This window comes from Haliotis cracherodii, unplaced genomic scaffold (assembly GCF_022045235.1).
Source record: "Haliotis cracherodii isolate W230 unplaced genomic scaffold, xgHalCrac1.p SCAF_2, whole genome shotgun sequence".
Classification (NCBI taxonomy): domain Eukaryota; kingdom Metazoa; phylum Mollusca; class Gastropoda; order Lepetellida; family Haliotidae; genus Haliotis; species Haliotis cracherodii.
The window spans coordinates 40,855,876-40,876,857 of NW_027266275.1; the positions used below are offsets into that span (position 1 = coordinate 40,855,876).

The 20,982-nt window shown below is 41.3% G+C and overlaps 1 protein-coding gene and 1 pseudogene across 1 annotated transcript in view; both read right to left on the reverse strand.

The window, feature by feature from the left end:
* The window catches only part of LOC139468101 (polycystin-1-like), a 98,433-nt gene extending 90,079 nt beyond the window's left edge, over positions 1-8,354 (reverse strand). The window contains exon 1 of the mRNA XM_071249835.1: positions 8,176-8,354. The gene's annotated coding sequence lies outside the window, so the exon portion shown is untranslated. The remainder of the gene's footprint in view (positions 1-8,175) is intronic.
* A 2,304-nt stretch (positions 8,355-10,658) lies between these two features.
* On the reverse strand, positions 10,659-12,017 carry LOC139467616 (uncharacterized; annotated as a pseudogene).
* Positions 12,018-20,982: the final 8,965 nt, after the last annotated feature.

The following is a 20,982-nucleotide window of genomic DNA, read 5'->3' on the forward strand; positions in this document are numbered from 1 at the left end:
TTCCAGGACATATCTTAATGGAAGGTATTCCTGAACAGATCTTAATGAAAGGTGTTCCAGCACATATCTTAATGGAAGGTGTTCCTGAACAGATCTTAATGAAAGGTGTTCCAGCACATATCTTAATGGAAGGTGTTCCAGATCAGATCTTAATGAAATGTATTCCTGAACAGATCTAAATGAAATGTGTTCCTGAACAGATCTTAATTAAAAGGTCTACCAAACATACATCTTGAGGATTGATGCACCAAAAACATCTCAACGACAAGAGCATTTCCCCAGTTTATAACTGAATCTTTTATCAATACAATATTACAATCAGTTAGACTCTACTTGATAGATACGCCAACCGTTTTAACTCACATATATCACAAAATCCAAACTTTGACCCGATGGGAAGTGTACCATAACATGAACACATTCAATGACATTAAATTGATGCACCCGTTGCCTGGAATGATGCTCATGATATCAACCACTGGCCTGTTAAGTCCAGATTCGATTATTTACAGACAACAGTCATATGGCTGGAATACTACTCAGTGCGGCGTAAAATAACAACCAACCAAACAAACAAACAATGGATGCATCGATACGTATTATGCCGTTCATGGCTCCAACGGTCGCACGTGCGGTTAGTCAACAATATCTGCTACAGTTCATGGCCGTCTCTATTGAACAACGGATATCCTGTTGGTGTCGGGGTAATAAGTTTGATCACAGATCAGGTGGTACATTTACACAGCTATCGCGTAATCACAATTTCTTCCCACAAACGAACTGTTGTTTCATTTGTATGGCAGACGATAAGCAGGAGTTTCGGAAAATCACGTGATACGCTCTTGCACGAGAGGGACTGCACGCACCAATCAGGAGCCAGGGGAGGAGGTTGCATGTTGAATGTTATTGGCAGTGCCAACACGTTGTGTTAACTACAGCCGTACGGTTGAAGGTTAGATATTAGTTCCTTATCGGCAATTTGTCTGAGTCACCAGTTCAAGGTTTATATTATATCATACCATTAGAAGAAAACAAAATTAACATATAACTACATGTCAAGCGGGTGCACATGGTCTTGAAATAATTTCAGGGTAATGACGAACCGCTCTTTTACGTTACCAAAGACCTTGTTGAGTTCATTCTCAATAATCAGTCTATTATATTAACAGGGAGGCGGGGTAGCCTAGTGGTTAAAGCATAGCTCGTCAAGCCGAAGCCCCGCATTCTATTCCCCACGTGGGTACAGTATGTGGCGCCCATGTGTGGTGTCCCTAGCCGTGGTCTAGCTGGACTAGTGCTAAGCTGCGTAAACCAAAGTCACACACTTTTGACCTCTGTGGTGAGATGGGAACTTGGAATATACTGTTTAGGTTGGCTGTACCGGAGAACAACGAGCTGGTGTTTGAGTGAGAGGGTGAATGTTTTTTATGCCGCTGTCAGCAATACCTAGCTACATCGTGACTGTCTGTAATAATTCTGACGCAGGAACACGAGTGGTTGCTAGCATGAAATGTCACGATAACAACTCATCATCAAGATAGCAGCTCGGCCCTAATGTTTGGTGACTTACACGACAAATATAGTTAAAGGTAATCTAGCCTGCCCTGATATTCCAACAGAGATATGGTCATTGGAAATCTATCAAAGGAACTACTAATGTACCATTATCTGTTCCATAGAAATCAGCGAGTATACTGAAACCAAAAAATTATCTAACTTTTAATGTGAGGTGATGTGAAATGGGGTTTAACGCCGCGTCCAAGATTATTGCACTTATATAGCGACATACATGAACGGGTGTGCGTGCGTGCGTGCGTGCGTGCGTGCGTGTGTGGCTGCTTGTACTAATCCGGACTGATGCCGATTTTATAGTACTAGCCCACTAAGATAACATGCCGCAGTTTAACATGAATACCCCACTCAAACACAGAATACTGACTCCGAGACGACCAGTGTTGAGTGTTGCCCTTAATGTTGGGCGCCGGGCACGGTAACAGCAAGTACCATCTTTTAACGTATTTTGGTAGACAATGGATGCGGTCGGTAAAATTTCAGGAACAGAAAGAAACAAGAACAATTTAATTGATCGCGGTTAAGCCAGAGTTTTTGCTCGTAAGTGTTTTGGAAGCGTGTGGTCAGAAGTAAAAAGGCCCTGTTGTTGGGTCCACGTGGCTCAGGCTCATTGACCAGCATTCCAATAGAATTATGTATATATACATATCGTTTGTAAATTGTCTTAAATCAGTCTCCTATATCTATCAGCAAGATTCTTTACAAAACTATGCAGATAAAAATTCAAGTCAAACAGCTTAATCATATTTACCTTCCTTCATTGCAAATGTACTTTCCCCAGAGAATATAATGCTTAGCTTATAATAGTGAAATGAGGCGAGTGCTGTATAACATCGATACCTAACAGTATCTATTTGAGGGATACGTTTCGTGTATAGTCGTGGTCGCCTGGAGCAGGTATCGACACCACTACTTTACTGTGACGATGAAGTGGATTAATGAATTATTAACGACCAATGACATGATTTCCTTTTTGTCGTGCACGGGAGTGAAATCAGCTTCGTGATTAACGACATGAAACTGGGGGACGTCATTTACATTGATCGCGACACCGCTTTTGTAGCAAGTGAATTCAAAGGCGCTACACTATTTGTGAGCAGAGCAATGTATGCGAGGATGGCGCTTGTGCGTGTAACACGCGCTGCTGTTTGCTCTCTTTCACCATCACAATGACGGCCTACTGTACTCCTTTAAGTACAAACTGTACTTTTAAAGGCAGAGTGCGACAATTCAATGACATCGAGATAAAAACAAAAGTCTTATTGATTTGTTATTACGTTAAGAGGGAGCGAATTGAGTTGAAGTATTTTTAACAATGTTTCAGTTGCATCGTGACACGTCAGTTTGGTGTGGGAGAAATCCCAGAGAGAGTGGGTCTGTTGGGATTGAGTATCTTGATCCGTAGTGTGTCACGGTGTATGAGCTTTGATTGTGGGGAACACTTAAAGTGTCGTAAATGTTTTCCTGTTTGACGAAATCCACAAGCATGTTGCTGACAAACCAAGGTTGATAATCGGGCGAATCTGGGATTCGAACCCACAACGAGCGGATCTTTGCACCAAGGGGACACAACTCTGAATACATAAGTCACCGCGACCTGAATACGTTTACAGTCTATATGTGTGTCTTACGTATATCTGAAACCTAATCCTGATGGCATTTGTATAATTAATTCATTATCTTAATGTTATTGCTAAGTAGACAATAATTCTAACACGGCTAACACGTTACACAATATTCACGAATTTGCAATTATCGTGACAAAAAACAATGATAATAACAGGAAAGAATACGCATGGGGTTGTGGTTATTACATATCTAAATACTAGTATATAAGATGGTGAAAATATGAATTGGTGTGTTCACAGTTCCCCACGCCATGCCAAATCCTACACATCCCACACAAATAATATTCTCCAAGTCGTATCAGAATAGTGTGATTCTTCGAAAGATTATTGTTTGATTAATACTGTGCAACGCGACTTAGCAATATTCCAGCCATATGACGACTCAACAATATTCCAGCTATATGGCGACTCCGCAACATTCCAGCTATATGACGACTCAGCAATATACCAGCCATATGACGACTCAGCAATATTCCAGCTATATGACGACTCAACAATATTCCAGCTATAAGGCGACTCCGCAACATTCCAGCTATATGACGACTCAGCAACATTCCAGCCATATGACGACTCAACAATATTCCAGCTATATGACGATTCAGCAATACTCCAGCTATATGACGACTCAGCAATATACCAGCCATATGACGACTCAGCAATATTCCAGCTATATGACGACTCAGCAACATTCCAGCCATATGACGACTCAACAATATTCCAGCTATATGACGACTCAGCAATACTCCAGCTATATGACGACTCAGCAACATTCCAGATATATGACGACGGCTGCAAAGTCAGTATGTTTGTGTCATTAGCAACCCTTGCTATAGCAGAACGCCAGCAGCGAGCAAATATAAATAAATGTGATCGCTCAAAAAGTGTTTTTTTCCTGTTTGCTGTCCCCTGTCGCACCGGGGATAATTTCACTGACCAGAATCTTCGTTTTACTTTCATTGTATTTGTCTTCTTCAATAGACATTATTGATTATTTATGTATTCACTCACGTACTTTCCTGCTCATCGAGTGTGGCAAGGTTCTCAGGGGTTGTACATGACATGTACAACCAGCATTCACTACACATGCAATATAAATGTCCAATGAAATCGTTATGACTTCAGTTCTCTTTAACGTTTTGTTCTTTCTGAAATGTTGGAATGATGTGCTGTCTGAATGTGGGTTAACACATCGCTCTTAAGTACTGTGCTGCTTCGTTGTAGTGACTGAGGAATTGGTTTTACATGGCTTTGAACAGCATTCCAGTTATATCACCGCGTAACAGCTTAATGTGGAAGGAAACCCCGAAGTGATGCAGGTCTCAGACGTTTACCATCTCGGTGACACCCACGAACAAGGGTATGGTGCTGTCAAAACTAGAAACATAATCGGGGCGAACCGAGATTCGAACCGACAATCATAGGTTTCCATGCCCAAGGGACGCAACTCTGCACAACGAATTGCAGCGCCTTAGACGTCTTGGGGCAGTAATCGAGTAGGGACTAGACAATACAGTGGTTTATATTAAGAGATAATATTCTAATTTATTTTGTTTTTCTGATTAGTTTAGTATTCCCTATCAACAGTCAAAATACGGAAAAACTGTCAATAGGGGACGGTGCCTAATCGGCCCATTCTCTATTAGTTACTTATTACTCCGGTCGATAAACTTGCAAGTTCTAGTAATCCGAAAGAAAAATCAAATTTTTCCATTAAGTGGCAGATTACTCATCTCTCAAGAAAGTGATATCAAAAACACAAAATTCAAATTGCGATATATGCTGTGTAATTCATATTATTATCAAGATCGTCCTATCAATTAAAACAATTAACAACATTGCGTTTCCGGTCCACACTTACACAATTCTTTAGAACTGTATGTCTATGGATATAACGTTTTCGTAATTATTCTTGAAATACTCATTTACACTAAATTCATAATTGTATGTTAAAGCTATCATGTAATATATTAAAGAACTAATTGTGTGTTTACAGATATACTGATGTCATGAGGGTATAATTGATATAACCAGTCAATGAAAGCGTAAGTCTCGCGCCTGTTCTCACCAAATCTCGTCTGACGATCATACAAAGGGTTTGTACACTTTTGACGGCACAAGGGCGCTGGTTTTTTCCAGAACTATAATCAAACAGGAACGAACTCCAATATTCAGCTCAAATAAATCCCTAGACCTGTAAGACACGAACAAGGATTAACCTTTTCGTATTCGGCTACGAATTATCCACCGTCCGCTGTTTCTATCTCACATTGTTCCATGCATATAAATCCTAATGGACGATCGATATATTGCTTTCTTATATGAGTTCACAGGAACATTTTACAATGGCGCCGACGGTAAAGAAGGCGAAGGTTAGAAGACCCAGTGACCTATACAGTATCATTCAATAAAGCTCAATGAGCTAGTCAACAATCGACCGTTTGGGGCATACATGCACCACAGATCCACAATAAAACCCTTGCGTAAAACACCACACGAAGGGAGACAACTGCTATGCGGTGTGTATAATGTAACGTCGCAAGTGATATTGCCTATATCGCTCGACAGTTGGATCTTGAAATATAATGGCTTAATGAATATTAATAAGAGGCGATGGCATGTTATAATGAGAAACTTCAATAGGGAAAGGAAAAACATTCTGACATATTGAAAAACAGTCCCGAGACAGTCACGGGTATTTGCATTGTAAGCACCTCTCAAAAACTGTGCTACCGTAATAGAAGAAGGCAATGCGGCATCTCTTATGGTCGTTTTTTCAAAGAGGAAGACGTCATTCTGTGTCATTATTTATTGATAAAATCTTTAAGTAATATTTGTTTGAAGCTCTGTTGTTTATATGTCTTGTCTATATTTACAACATAAACTGTATATGGTGATGCCGGGAGTGTCCCGATGTGGAAGTTGTGTTGTCTTAGTTTGACTTAACATGCACATTTTGAAAAGTGTCCGCTCCTCTCTAAGTTATATTTTTAATAAGAAACTATTGTCCTTTTCAAGGTCAGGACTTAATTGTCAGTTTCAGGATTGAGCTTTAATTGCCAGTTTCAGTGTCGGGTCGAGCTTTCATAAATCAGTTTCAGGGTAGAATTGTACGCCAGTATCAGTTTCTGGACCAAGATGTACGCCATTATCCGTTTCAGGATCGAGATTTTCGTCATTGTCAGTTCAGGGGCCGAGCTGTACGGCAGGTCAGGGTCCAGCCTGGCGCCATTATCACTCTCAGTGCCGAGCTGTGACTCATTACCAGCTTCGAAATTGTACGCTATTATCAGTTTGAGGACGGATGAAGTCGTTAACATTATATGGGACCAATGGGTTGGACCATGAATATAGGTTGACGTCGTTAGCGTTATATGGGACCAATGGCTTGGACCATGAGTATAGGTTGACGTCGTTAGCTTTATATGGGACCAATGGGTTGGACCATGAATATAGGTTGACGTCGTTAGCGTTATATGGAACCAATGGCTTGGACCATGAGTATAGGTTGACGTCGTTAGCGTTATATGGGACCAATGGCTTGGACCATGAGTATAGGTTGACGTCGTTAGCGTTATATGGGACCAATGGCTTGGACCATGAGTATAGGTTGACGTCGTTAGCGCTATATGGGACCAAAGGCTTGGACCAAGAGTATAGGTTGACGTCGTTAGCGTCATATGGGACCAATGGCTCGGAACATGAGTATAGGTTGACGTCGTTAGCGCTATATGGGACCCATGGCTTGGACCATGAGTATAGGTTGACATCGTTAGCGTTATATGGGACCAATGGCTTGGAACATGAGCATAGGTAGGGACGCATTTTTTTGGGACAGGATCACGTCGGGCGACATAATTTTTCCTTGTATTAGGACTGGTCAACAGCACATGCATGTTTCAGGGCGGATGATGGTCCGAGGAAACGTTTGGGTTGATGAAGATGCAATTACACCTAGTGCAAGAATAGGTAGACAAGGTAATGCGTTTGACCGGTCAGCTCCGGCCGCTTTGTATCCACCGCTGGGGTGTTGCGAGGTGAATCGGTCCATTCTACTTCGACGTAGGAATGACTGCTTATGCTATGGTGAATTATTTCGTTCTCTCATCAGAAGTATCCCCCGGGCTAACGTCAATAAACGTTGTGGAAGCTCTCAATATTCACTGCTATACGTTTCACGGAGCTTAGACAACTACATTGTAGTATGAAATCAATAACTACTTTTCAGTGAATCATTCTCCAGACCTGAAAAGTAGGCATTCCACTCTTCTCTGTGCCATTCATAACAAAGCATCTCCGTCGGGCCACTCATCTAAATACAAATACCTTCTGCATACATTTCAAGATTAAATATGGGTGTATTGAATGATCGAACTATGGGTACATTGCAACTGTCCATGTACCGATGGCATTACATAGATAACAAAATATAACACAAGTAGTCACCACCGAGACCACGCCAGATTATCGACCATATGAAGGACGTGAGACAATAAAAAATCGTATCCATCAACACCTCCAGTAGATCGTTAGGGACCGATTATTTCATATTCCCTGAAAGTGATTGAAAAACATATGAATGCTTCAGACCTCTCAAAAATAAAGAAATTGCTTGCCTTAAAAATTACTTTGTTGCAAGATGTTTTTCTTAAAATAACTATCTAGTTTTGAAGCTGAAGCTGAAAAATATCTAATCTCGATACAAAATCCCAGCCCCGTCCTCAAGAATATCAAATGGTCGGCTCCTTTGGGGTTTTAATGTGGATATAAGGTTCGCCTCTCTCTTTCGTTAAACTATTGCACAAGCTAACATATCCCTTACTTTATAAATGGAAATTGAAGCAATCGAACCACAGAATATATTTAAAATGTTCCCAATAACGTAATAAACTATATGTAAGATATAACGCTTTTACTTAATGGGGTCTTCCTAACGCCAATGGTTACGACTCCAAGTATTATTTTAAGGAACACGTACCCTTTGAGCAGGAAGGCGTGGTAGTCCTATATACACTATTAGAGAGTATCCGTTATGAGAAGCGATAACCTCAAGTTTTACACCACTGCCTGTAAGAAATCCGGTCCTTGAAATCAACCCTCATCAGCTTTCGACGAAACACCTCTAATAACCGCCCAACAGTAATATATGTGCTTTGAAAACAGTCCCTTTACGAGATCACACGACGCACACTTCGTTATACCACATTAAGGCTCTAACCAGTTTAGCCAATATCGTTGGGTACCCTGCTATGGGGGTCGTGTGTCATGCGTAAGTACATAGAAGGAAGTACTCGTAGCACAGCTATTGGCATGTGATTGGAAGATTGTGAAACGCAGGATATAAGTTTCTGGTCGTGAAATCAGATCGGCATAATGCCTTTCTATACTCTATGTGACCAGTGACAACAGCGGAGAGGAGTCGACTAGTCTTTCTTCCAGCTGAAAGGCAATAAAGCCAGCACGTTCTGATCTAATACTCTGTGTTGTATAGACAGCGTTAGCATTCAAATAAGTACAGTCAGTTGACTATATACATTTATTCCACGAGAGATATGTCCTACACGTATATTAGATTACTGAAATACCGGTCTGACATTCCTCTTAATTATTGATATACGCATAACTTTGATAATCATATCTTGGAAGTCAAATTAAAGGTCTTGTAATTGGAAAATATGTTCATTAAAATTTAAACAATATTGACCTTTCATTGCCACATACAGGTGTATGCACGTGCTATATAAGCGAAATAATCTCAAACGCAAAGCTAAACTCAATTTAATATCACCTACACATAAAATTAAAAAAGTAAAAAAGAATTTTTATGTTACAAATTTGTTTTCAATATATAAAGCATTAATGTCTGACACAGAATCACATCATCAGTGATATTTAGTTCAGCGTAGGGCCTGCTATTAAAATGTATTTCAGAATAATGAGCAAGTGAACTTTAATCAATGCAGTTCGTGTATGTTGATATTGTTACAAGGCAAACGATTATGTATTTATAACACTTTACTTATTGTTAATTGTCGTTGGTTTCACTTTCAACAGGCTTAACATCAAAGCAAATGGCGAAATGCCAATATCGATTGAAGTAAGTTTTCATGTTGACACGTCATAGGATATCTACCTCGCAACAGGATGCAATCATTTCCACTTTGAACGTAGGCACTTTATTATTAATGTTTTATAATTGTGCAGACATAAGGACGTATGTTCAAATGCTCTAATGTTTTTATATACTTGCTATTATTGCAATAGTTAAGTACATGTCAAATCAAAAACATTCAAAACAGATTTAACAAACACAAAAGAAAAATCAATAAAAATATTTTTAAATGCTTGTGGCGTGTTTTTTTTTATATAGATATGTTGGTTACGCCTGTGTGCTATAACTTTGTTTGATCTGAGTGCATAGCTACCAGGCTAAAAAAATATAATACTGCGATATTCGCGCAGCTGAATGATGCATACTTAAGGAATTGCGTTATTGTGGAACGGTGCCGAAATTGGCACAGCAGGACCAATGGCATTTGAAACTATAAAATTTCAAGATGGCTGCCAAATACAAGATGGCTGCCATGGATTGTTCACGCGTCCCCTAATCTCCAAAATGATGCGCAGGTCTGTTAAACGTCACCATCAAGACAACATGTTCTTTTACATGTGTATATGACAAAGTAACCATGATGTAAAATAGATATTCTTTTTTTCATATACATGTATAATTCGGAGTAATAAATGCTATACACGATTATATTGAATACAATTATTCCAGCCAGCCGTATTATAGCGAACACTCCGAGACCACTAAGGTCAATGCGTTATATCCGATGCTCGACTCTTGTTTATTGGTCTCCAGCGCCGCAATTCGCTTTGCAGGAGTTTGTAGTTTAACCACACTCAGCAATATTTCAATTTGGATCAGATAAAGCAGTGTATGGTCAATGCCCAACGCCGTCCGGGTACGATGACACGCGCAGTCAACCAAGCCACCGAGCCTGCACCCTATCCATTTACTCTGCACAGCGAATTGTGGCGCCTTAGACGACTGGGCTCCCGTGCCCCCCTACATGAGAGAGATTAACGTGAGTAGGTTAAATAGCAACAACAGAAAGATAGCACTGGAACAACATGATGGACAGAGAACGCATAATGAGGAAGCAAATTAAGCAGGATACATAGGTTGGATGATTATTGCTTAATGAGTTCATAGTAGGCGGATGGGATGAAATAGCGGTGTCCTCCAAAAACGCCTACATGCCAAAACACCTAAGCTTATAACAACAAAGTTCACAGTTGAATGCACATCCAATCCCCCGCCTGTTTCTATGTCATTTTAATGGAATAACCCCAAAAATATTTATTTACATTTTATTTTACTAATCAGTCAAATGATAATCACAATAATCAAATTAGTTAAGAACTAATCAATTACATGATAATCACAATAGGTCACTAGCCAAGGTTCAAAAGATGACCTACAGCATCCAAGTATTGGATAGGTGTTTTTAATCCCTGGGCCAAATGTTCTTTTAAGCGGCACAAGCGATTCTCTACATCTCGGTAGACTCGTTTTCTACTCCTGGGGGCAGCACCAAAGTCGATCTGTGAAATCTTGGCCCGATCTGCATTTTCTACCTTCGTGATGACTTCAATGAAGCGGTAGATGTTGGGATGTCGATAAGGTAGTCCACGGTTCAGTCTGCTGTGGAATCCTTCCAGATTGTCGTTTGTTCTCGGACCAATCGTTGGGTGATGGTTCCACAATGGCAGCTGGAATCGTGCTCCTTCGTCAACCCAGTTCACAACCACACAGTCATTGAATTCAACAGCTCTTGGAACGTTGGGAGTGTCATCCATGGCTTTGATCCAGGTGTCTTGAATAACTGATGGAGGAAGCAGAGGCAGTCCAGTAGCTCTTCTTATCCACTTGCACACTTCAAGGTCTACTTTGTATGGAACAACACGTCCTAAGTCATGTGTCTTCCTCCAAATGGCTTGGCTGTAATGAAATAGGCATCCTTTGACATCAGCAGCGGGGAATTCTGCCTCCACAGCCCGAATAGCAGCCAACTCAAAATCACATTGGTGCAAGAGGACGGTTGAGTCTCTTTTGAACTTCATTCTTTAGCAATCGGAAAATCTTGAGTAGGTACCTATATGACGACCCGACAGTAAGGCATAGGCAGGAGGGTATGTTGTAGATCCGTGTATTGCATGGATAATGTATACTTGGTTCCACAGACCAGGACAGGCGGTGAAAGTTCCGTCCATGTAGATGTACTCTGCTGACTGAAGGGCTTGGAGGTTTTCTTCTGTAGCAAAGGCCAGTATCTTATCACCATTATCATCAGCGAATAGGAGGAAGGGACGGTCATCAAATGTCTGGGTCCAAGAATCATCAAGGTGAACTTCTGCTCTCGTCTGTGGCAAGTCGGGGGTAGTCTGCCTTCTATGGCGGTAGAGGGCGCTGTTCATGAATGGAAAGGCAGGCAGGATACGAGTTTCTTCTGGGTTGTAGTTGGCTAGTTCTTCGTTGTACAGTGTGTAATCTGTGTTGTTTCCGCTCTTGCTGTCTCACCCAAGTTGCTGACAAAGCGGACACGCTGAACGTCTTCTAGAGGATGGTTGTGTTCTGTAGAATTCCTAAGGATATTACCAAGTGTGGTCACTTTCCCTTTACAGGTGGTTTTCACACGCTTCAAAAGAATACAAGTCTGTCTCTACATTCTTGGTGTGACGATATCCATTAAATAAAACTTGTGCGCTTCCTTTCTGTAAAAAAATAAACTCACCACTCTGGAGACCGGCCATATCGATATGCAGTCACTTTTTTACAACGCTCACATTCCACAGCAAACGTACTCTTAATACAATTGGTTGAAATTGGTTTATTTAAATACTTTAGGTACATTCATGCTTCAACCTTTACTCGGTTTGAAACCAATTCTGTATTTCCCGGTACATTTTTAAAATAAGCAAACCTGCTTGTTCACCAATTCAGTTTTTTAGAAATATAATATGTTTAAACAAACCAATCTTAAGTTAATTAATATAATCTTTTACTCAGTTTCAGTCAATCTTTCCAAATGTTAATCCAGCTTATCTTTACTTGGTTCACCCTTAACTCTCATGGATTAATTAATCTTTGGGACTGTTCCATTATAAGTAGATGAAATCCCTTTGTTGTTTTAACCAAGTGTAGGGGTACTGGGCTGTAGGTGTTTTGGCATGTAGGCGTTTTGGGAGATGACCGAAATAGCCTTGATCGCCGTTGATTGATGGCTTGTGGCGGCGAATGTAGATTGCTTCTGTCAGTTCCTTTTAAGGGAAGTTATGGATGTTGTTGGAGAAGATTTGAACGTATTCCCAGTTGATGTTGTGATTTGGGCAGTTGCTGACACTGACATTGACATTGTTTATTTCCATAACACAGTGGTACATTTACATAAATGCAAGAAAGTTATTTGAATAACAGATGACATTCGCATTATGAGAGTATACATTAGAATGTTTTAACTATACGGGAGACAAATCTGCTAAGGTTTCTAAACACCGAGCCGTTATGAGTACAAAATGGTTGTTGTAGTTTATGGTAATTAAGCTTGATATAACAATACTTTTCTAAGAAAGCGCTGACGATCAGTTTCTAAATGATGTGATTGGGACAGTTGCTGATATGGTCCGAGATGGCTGATTTTCTGTCTTATTTGATGGTTGAAGTTGTGTGCTCTTTGATTCTGGTGTTGATGGGGCGGGATGTTTAACCTACACAGGATTGTCCGCAGTTGCAGTCAATTCTATTAACTACATTTTTAGGGTCTTGGAGTCTTGTGTATCTGCCGTTGGCTTAGTAGGGTATTGAGGGCGGTGGATATGGTGAAGTAGGAGTCAACATTGGCTTGCTGATTGAGGAGGCGGCTGATGATGAATTAATATTCATATAATTAACTCAATAAACAAATGAACAAAACAAAGCTATAAACAAAACAAAAAGATTGCAGACGATAACAAACAAACACTATTAGAATAGAAAACCACAACTTTCTGTTATAAACTTATCACAGTCGGTTTGTTGAGTGATTTGACTTTGCACCTTTCGATAAATAGTTTCTCAAGCACGCAATTGAAATCAATCCTGTGTTGAGAGTGCCGAGATAACTCTTACTCTCTTGAAACGTGTCAGGTGTCCATTTAGACAAGTCACGTGACGGCCCTGTGGCCCTCTTGATCGCCACCAATACAGGTTTACAGAACTGTTTGTGTGCCTCGGCTAGGCGTGTGACTAGTCCGTCACTAGCCGGTAGCTCTAGTCGCTGATCGATCATGATCAGGTATGACGTTCACCCGTATTTACCTGTCGTTAATTACAGCTTTCCTGGCGACTCGACATGGCAGTGAAAAGAGTAGTGATAGTGGAATCCTCTCTATATTTGAACCCATTGAAAATATGTCACCGACAGAAACAAATCTCTGTATAACGAGAAGCGTGGGGGTAATACCGTGGCTGTTGTTATGACGCTTTCAATACGAACTTGGTGTTTTATTGTATGCCGTTGACGTGAATTACGCACTGTGCAAACTGTGACCAGCAATACCAACACACTGATCCATTCCCAAAGAAGCCTTTCTTTCCACCAGCTTGTTGTGGCAGTAGTTTAATCTCGTCACTACGAATACCGGCTTCACGACATTTTATTAACACTAACGTTGCGAACTGTTCGCCATGTTGAAAGCACATGTTGTATTAACACTGTCCATCTAGCAGTGTTGAGGAACTAATGCTGTGTTCAGATACTGTCCGTCTAGCAGCATTGAGGAACTAACGCTGTGTTCAGACACTGTCCATCTAGCAGTATTGAGGAACTAATGCTATGTTCAGACACTGTCCATCTAGTAGTATTGAGGAACTAAAGCAGTGTTCAGACACTGTCCATCTAGCAGTATTGAGGAACTAAAGCAGTGTTCAGACACTGTCCATTTAGGAGTACTGGAGAACTAAAGCAGTGTTCATACACTGTCCATCTAGTAGTATTGATGAACTAAAGCAGTGTTCAGTGTTCAATTATTTACAGATTAAAATAAAAAATGCAGCAAAGAGGGTTTGGGTGATCCTGGCACAGTTAGGCTGGTTAGGCTCATCATCAGCTCAGGGTCCTTGCCCCCTCTACACGCAACCCAGACAGCGAATGGGACTTCTCCCAGGAAGCGCTGCCTGGTCAAACATTTCGGAGAATGTGAAGACTCCCCAACACTGCAGCCTTCTGCATTACCCAGATTGTCAGAAAGGCTGTATTCCTGGTAGCAAACCCGGGTACTCTCCCGATGTCAGTCAACAGATTGGGAGGTACCAAACCTAAGGCACCGAGAACAATGGGGAGTCGGACCACTTGGTAGCGTGACATTTCGAAAGCGAGGTCTGCATATTTGCCATGTTTTTCCTCAACTTTGTCAATCACATTAGTGTCAAAAGGGACAGGAAATTTTCCATGACGCCCTCTACATATTCCGGGTCGTACCATGGATGGACCTCTGTGTCAAAACCACAAGCATGGCGAAGACGGTAATAAAATGATCGAGCCACCCCATCATGTCGCTTAAGATACTGTGTCTGTGCCGAAGCTGGGCATCCACTCACAATGTGTTGGACAGTCTCATTAAAATCATTACATAATCTACATTTCATATTCACATTTTGATGCAAAAATCACACATTGACGGTTTCGAGTTGGAAGTTACTCGTCCAGAACAGCAAACAGAAAGCCTTCTGCTTCACTTTTCAGGCCAGACGACTTCATCCAAGTGAAGGACTCTGCAGGATTGCTGACCTTCTCAACACACTACACATAAACTCGATGCAGTGGTCGATCAGAAAGCCTCTCCTTGAAAAAACTGCTTCTGGGCCGATTTGATATGGCACTTCGTTTGGTTGACATTCATTTCTGTACCGTCCAGCAGTACAGAACCATCAACAAAATCAAAACCGACATTGAGATTATGTCCCACATCCTTGGCTCTTTTAGAAAACTGTGGAATGCCTTGTTTTCATCATGAGTCTTGACATGCTTCAATTATTATTATTATTATTATTATTATTATCATTATTATTATTATTATTATTATTATTATTATTATTATTATTATTATTATTTCCCGGAGACCCTATAATCAATAGCGTATCATATGATTCCAGTTTAAGACACAGGACTATATGTAGACGTTCCCTGGCTTGACTGCATAATGTAAGACTCTAAATTTCTTTGTTATCTCATATCTGGAACCCCTTCACTAACCGCAGCTCTAATAAAATACGTTTTAAACTTCGTCTCAAGCACCCATCGGGCTATTTACTCTTGAGTTAATATATGAAGTCGTCGTGTGTGGTCCAGGACCGGTATTATTTGCACCAAAGACTTGGTTTAAATCCCCTATCAAGCAGACGCCTTAAGAAAGCACATTGCCTTTCAATGAACGTTTCCATTGCCGATTACTTTCCTTGCGGTCAGCTGCGGAACGCTGATTAGAAATGTCCAAAACAGTGCGTGCTTCTATTTAAGCGACAACAACTAAATACAACACACCTGAAGCAGTTCTTCATTGAAAAAGCTTGATGGAACATGTTCACCACCATTCGCGTTGAAGAGTTGCGCCCCTTAGCTGCCAGGATTCGCTGGTCGAAGGTTCTAATCCTAGGTTCGCTCCTTGATCGTAAGCGCGACCTTCCTGTCACATTCAACTGTCAGCCATGAAATGCTGTTTAGCTAGGTGTCTTATTAAACAATGTGAGACTTATCTGGACTATATAAGAACTGTCTGGACTAAATGAGACTTATCTGAAATATATAAGAACTATATGGACTATATAAGAACTTTCTGACTATATGAACGTTATACAGAATATATGAAAACTATTTAGATTGTATGAGAATTATCTAGACTATATGAGAACTAACTGGATTATATGATAACTATTTTGACTATATGACCGTTGTACAGAATATAGGTAGATTATATAGCTATACAGACTATATGAGACATATCGGGACAATATAAAAGTGAGTGAGTATGGTTTTACGCCGTTTTTAGCAATATTCCATCAATATCAGGGAGGGGGACACACATTGTACCCATGTCGGGAGTCGAACCCGGGTCTTCGGCGTGACGAGCGAACGCTTTAACCACTAAGCTACCCGACAATATAAGAACTGTCTGGACTATATAAGAAATTTCTGGTGTATATGAACGTTATACAGAATATGTGAACACTATATAGAATATATGAATATTATATAGACAACATGAGTGACTCGGATTTAACATCAGAAGACTGTGTCAGACCTATGTAGGTTATAGTGTGTATGGGAAATGGAATAGGGCAACGGCCCCAGTTTCACAAAGTTGCCTCAGCCCAAAGACGCACATGCCTGCAACGTTGAGCCGTCTTCTCTCTTATTGAATTCTTATAATTTGCTTTCAAATACTGTTCAAAGCGGCAGTAAACCCATTTCTCTCACACGCATCCTACAAACAGAGATATGACAATTTCGTCAACCAACAAGTCTAGATCTAATGACATCCGAAGTGGTGATTTATAGCATGCATATTTCCAATATTGAAATCGATAAACCCACGATGAGCGCGTTAATCAGGAGGTAAGACGAACGTGCCCACACATCGACAGAGGGATTAGCCCTGACCTTACGAACGCTGTGTCCTCTGTGGACGGGGATATCACAGTCTTGTGTGAGATATAGGGACAGACGGACTTGATATTATATACCACTCGAAGTTTGATAGGGAAACGGAGTTCTCTACCGACATGGTTGAGGTGATTGATTTTATATTGATTGGAGGGAGTCTTTATATATATTTACTGGACATTCTTAACGTTTTATGTATGTAACAGCGGGTATGTTGGGTTTTTAACAGCGGGTATGTTGGGTCTGTAACACCTGGTATGTCGGGTCTGTAACACCGGGTATGTTGCGTGTGTAACACCGGGTTGTTGGGACTGTAGCAATTGGTATGTTGTGTGTGTAACACCGGGTATGTTGTATGTGTAACACAGGGTAGGTTGGGTCTGTAACACGGGTATGTTGCGTGTGTAATACCGGGTATGTTGGGTCTGTAACACCGGGTTGTTGGGCTTGTAGCAATTGGTATGTTGTGTGTGTAACACCGGGTATGTTGTATGTGTAACACAGGGTAGGTTGGGTCTGTAACACGGGTATGTTGCGTGTGTAATACCGGGTATGTCGGGTCTGTAACACAGGGTTGTTGGGCTTGTAGCAATTGGTATGTTGTGTGTGTAACACCGGGTATGGTGTATGTGTAACACAGGGTAGGTCGTGTCTGTAACACAGGGTAGGTCGTGTCTGTAACACAGGGTATGTCGGGTCTGTAACACAGGGTATGTTGCGCGTGTAACATCGGGTATATTGTGTGTGTAACACCGGGTATGTTGTGTGTGTAACACCGGGTATATTGTGTGTGTAACACCGTGTATGTTGCGTGTGTAACACAGGGTATGTTGTGTGTGTAACACCGGGTATATTGTGTCTGTAACACCGGGTATGTTGCGTGTGTAACACAGGGTATGTTGTGTGTGTAACCCAGGGTAGGTTGGGTCTGTAACACGGGTATGTTGCGTGTGTAATACCGGGTATGTTGGGTCTGTAACACCGGGTTGTTGGGCTTGTAGCAATTGGTATGTTGTGTGTGTAACACCGGGTATGTTGTGTGTGTAACCCAGGGTAAGTTGCATGTGTAACACCGGGTATATATTGTGTGTAACACCGGGTATGTTGTGTGTGTAACACCGGGTATATTGTGTGTGTAACACCGTGTATGTTGTGTGTGTAACACCGGGTATGTTGTGTGTGTAACATAGGGTATGTTGTATGTGTAACACAGGGTAGGTCGTGTCTGTAACACAGGGTATGTCGGGTCTGTAACACAGGGTATGTTGCGCGTGTAACATCGGGTATGTTGTGTGTGTAACACCGGGTATGTTGTGTGTGTAACACCGGGTATATTGTGTGTGTAACACCGTGTATGTTGCGTGTGTAACACAGGGTATGTTGTGTGTGTAACACGGGTATGTTGTGTGTGTAACACCGGGTATATTGTGTCTGTAACACCGGGTATGTTGCGTGTGTAACACAGGGTATGTTGTGTGTGTAACCCAGGGTATGTTGCATGTGTAACACCGGGTATATATTGTGTGTAACACCGGGTATGTTGTGTGTGTAACACCGGGTATATTGTGTGTGTAACACCGTGTATGTTGTGTGTGTAACACGGGTATGTTGTGTGTGTAACATAGGGTATGTTGTATGTGTAACACAGGGTATGTCAGGTCTGTAACACCGGGTATGTTGCGTGTGTAACACCGAGTATATTGTGTGTGTAACACCGTGTATGTTGTGTGTGTAACACCGTGTATGTTGTGTGTGTAACACCGGGTATGTTGTATGTGTAACACAGGGTATGTCAGGTCTGTAACACCGGGTATGTTGCGTGTGTAACACAGGGTATGTTGGGTCTGTAGCACCGGGTATGTCGGGTCTGCAACACCGGGTATGTCGGGTCTGTAACACAGGGTATGTCGGGTCTGTAACACCAGGTATGTCGGGTCTGCAACACCGGGTATGTCGGGTCTGTAACGCCGGGTATGTCGGGTCTGTAACACCAGGTATGTCGGGTCTGTAACACTGGGTATGCCTAGTCATTAACACAGGGTATGCTGTGGTATGTGGGATGGATGAATGGATGACAGGATGATGGTTGTTCGTCGTTGTGTTGTGAGGGTAGCGCTGGTACGGTGTGTCATTGTGCAACAATGCGCGTAACACCGGGGATTTCTGGGCAGCTTATCTACTTATAACTGTTTGGTAAAAAAACGCCAATATGTTGAATTAGGTACATAACCCTAAGCTGAGGATTTGACTCAACATATTTTCAGGCTTATTGATTCTATTAGAATATCAGTTGCAAATTCCAGGTGACACGTGTGTACTGAACGAATTTGCAAAGCTTTTATAACATTGAGAGCATAGTTGATGAAGGTACATGTTTATAGCGACCGCCTCCGTGGTCTAGTGGTAGAGCGCCTGCCCGGAGAGCGGAAGGTGCAGATTTCGATACCCGGCCAGATTATAGCAAAATGTGTTAAAAAAGGTACAAGTTGTTAACCTGCCTAACCTGAATCAGTATACTGTGTCTGAGTGGGGTATTCATGTTGAACTGTGGCATGGTATCTCAGTGGGCTAGCAGACCGAGAAGAGGTCTAAATCATCGACATTAGGCCGATCTAGTACAAGCAGCCACACACGTCGCTATGTAAGTGCAATAATCTTGAAAGCGACGTGAAACCCCATTTCATCCACCCACATGTTTGTTGACAATCAGTCTGCAACCATGACCCTTGACCTCTAACAGATAAGACATTTAGGGTGCATGGTATGACTACAGACCGACACTGAGTGTTGGTAGTGAAACGACGAAACGACATCAGTTATGGTTGGCGTTTTGACAAACTGACACCGGTATGTGTGTTGTCCGGAGTGCAGATAAAGCTTCAAGAGTTATGTCCCTTCCCATAACAGTTTTGATTTTCTCCTTCGCTGAAGACACAAGCGAAGCATTTTACCGAGAAATTATATTTTGGATATATGCCTCGTATTGTGGTAAAATGCATGATGTGCCCTTTTCTTGCATACTACATGTATGTTAAAAGTGACCAACGTTATTTTATTAAAACGCTCGAAAACAGGAGCACCTGTCAATGCTTGAAAAACATAACTGAGCTCCTCCACATTAAAATACAATGTTGATGTCAAACTAAAATCCTCAACCCTTCCAACCTCTTCCCCGCTGAAAATCAAATGACTGCTGCTCCTTTACACTGCATAAACTGACAAATAACGAAAAAATATGTCAGACTACATTGTTAAAAATGAGCAGATAGAGCATTAACACAAGCTGTCGTTGTTTGTCTCTTATAGTGACTAGACAGGTGGGCAACACAAAATTCTCATCACGACAACGAGTAATTTCTCTCTCAGAAATATGTTAATGATGATTTTGTTTCTTTGATAATAGTGTACTACATTCTAATATTTCTAAAGCATGACTTGTCAGCTTAGAGTGGGTGCGACTTCCAGGAACAGTTGTAAAATGTTACCAAGTTTAATGTAGAGGGGATACCCTTGAAACCGATTATTCCGGGAACGAAGAACCTTGAACAACAGTAGCACGACGTCAGGGGAAGTATGTACTGTAACTAAATCAGTAATAATTATGTTCTTTATAAAAACCCAGTTGACATATTATTTGAAATGTCCGTAAAAAGGCTATAGCGTGTAGCACTTTGCTGTGGCGTTTGTACATACTACAGGTACTTAATTGCTGGGATGTTATGTTGCGTTTGTGTCAGTTGTGATCTGGTTACAGTGCAACCTTGTTGGTCCGTAAACATCGTTTTCAAACATGTTCAGATAAGATCAGACAGGGGATATTGATGAGCTTCGGCACTGCAAAGGTTTTCATATCAGTGGAGACCATATGTGATTTTCGATCCCCAAAACAACCTAGTGTAACAGTCTGACAATGACCTGTAACAGCATGACCTTGTCCTGTAACAGCCAAACCTTGTCCTGTAACAGCCTGATCTTGTCCTGTAACAGCCTGATCTTGTCCTGTAACAGCCTGGCCTTGTCCTGTAATAACCTGATCTTGTCCTGTAACAGCATGACCTTGTCCTGTAACAGCCTGACCT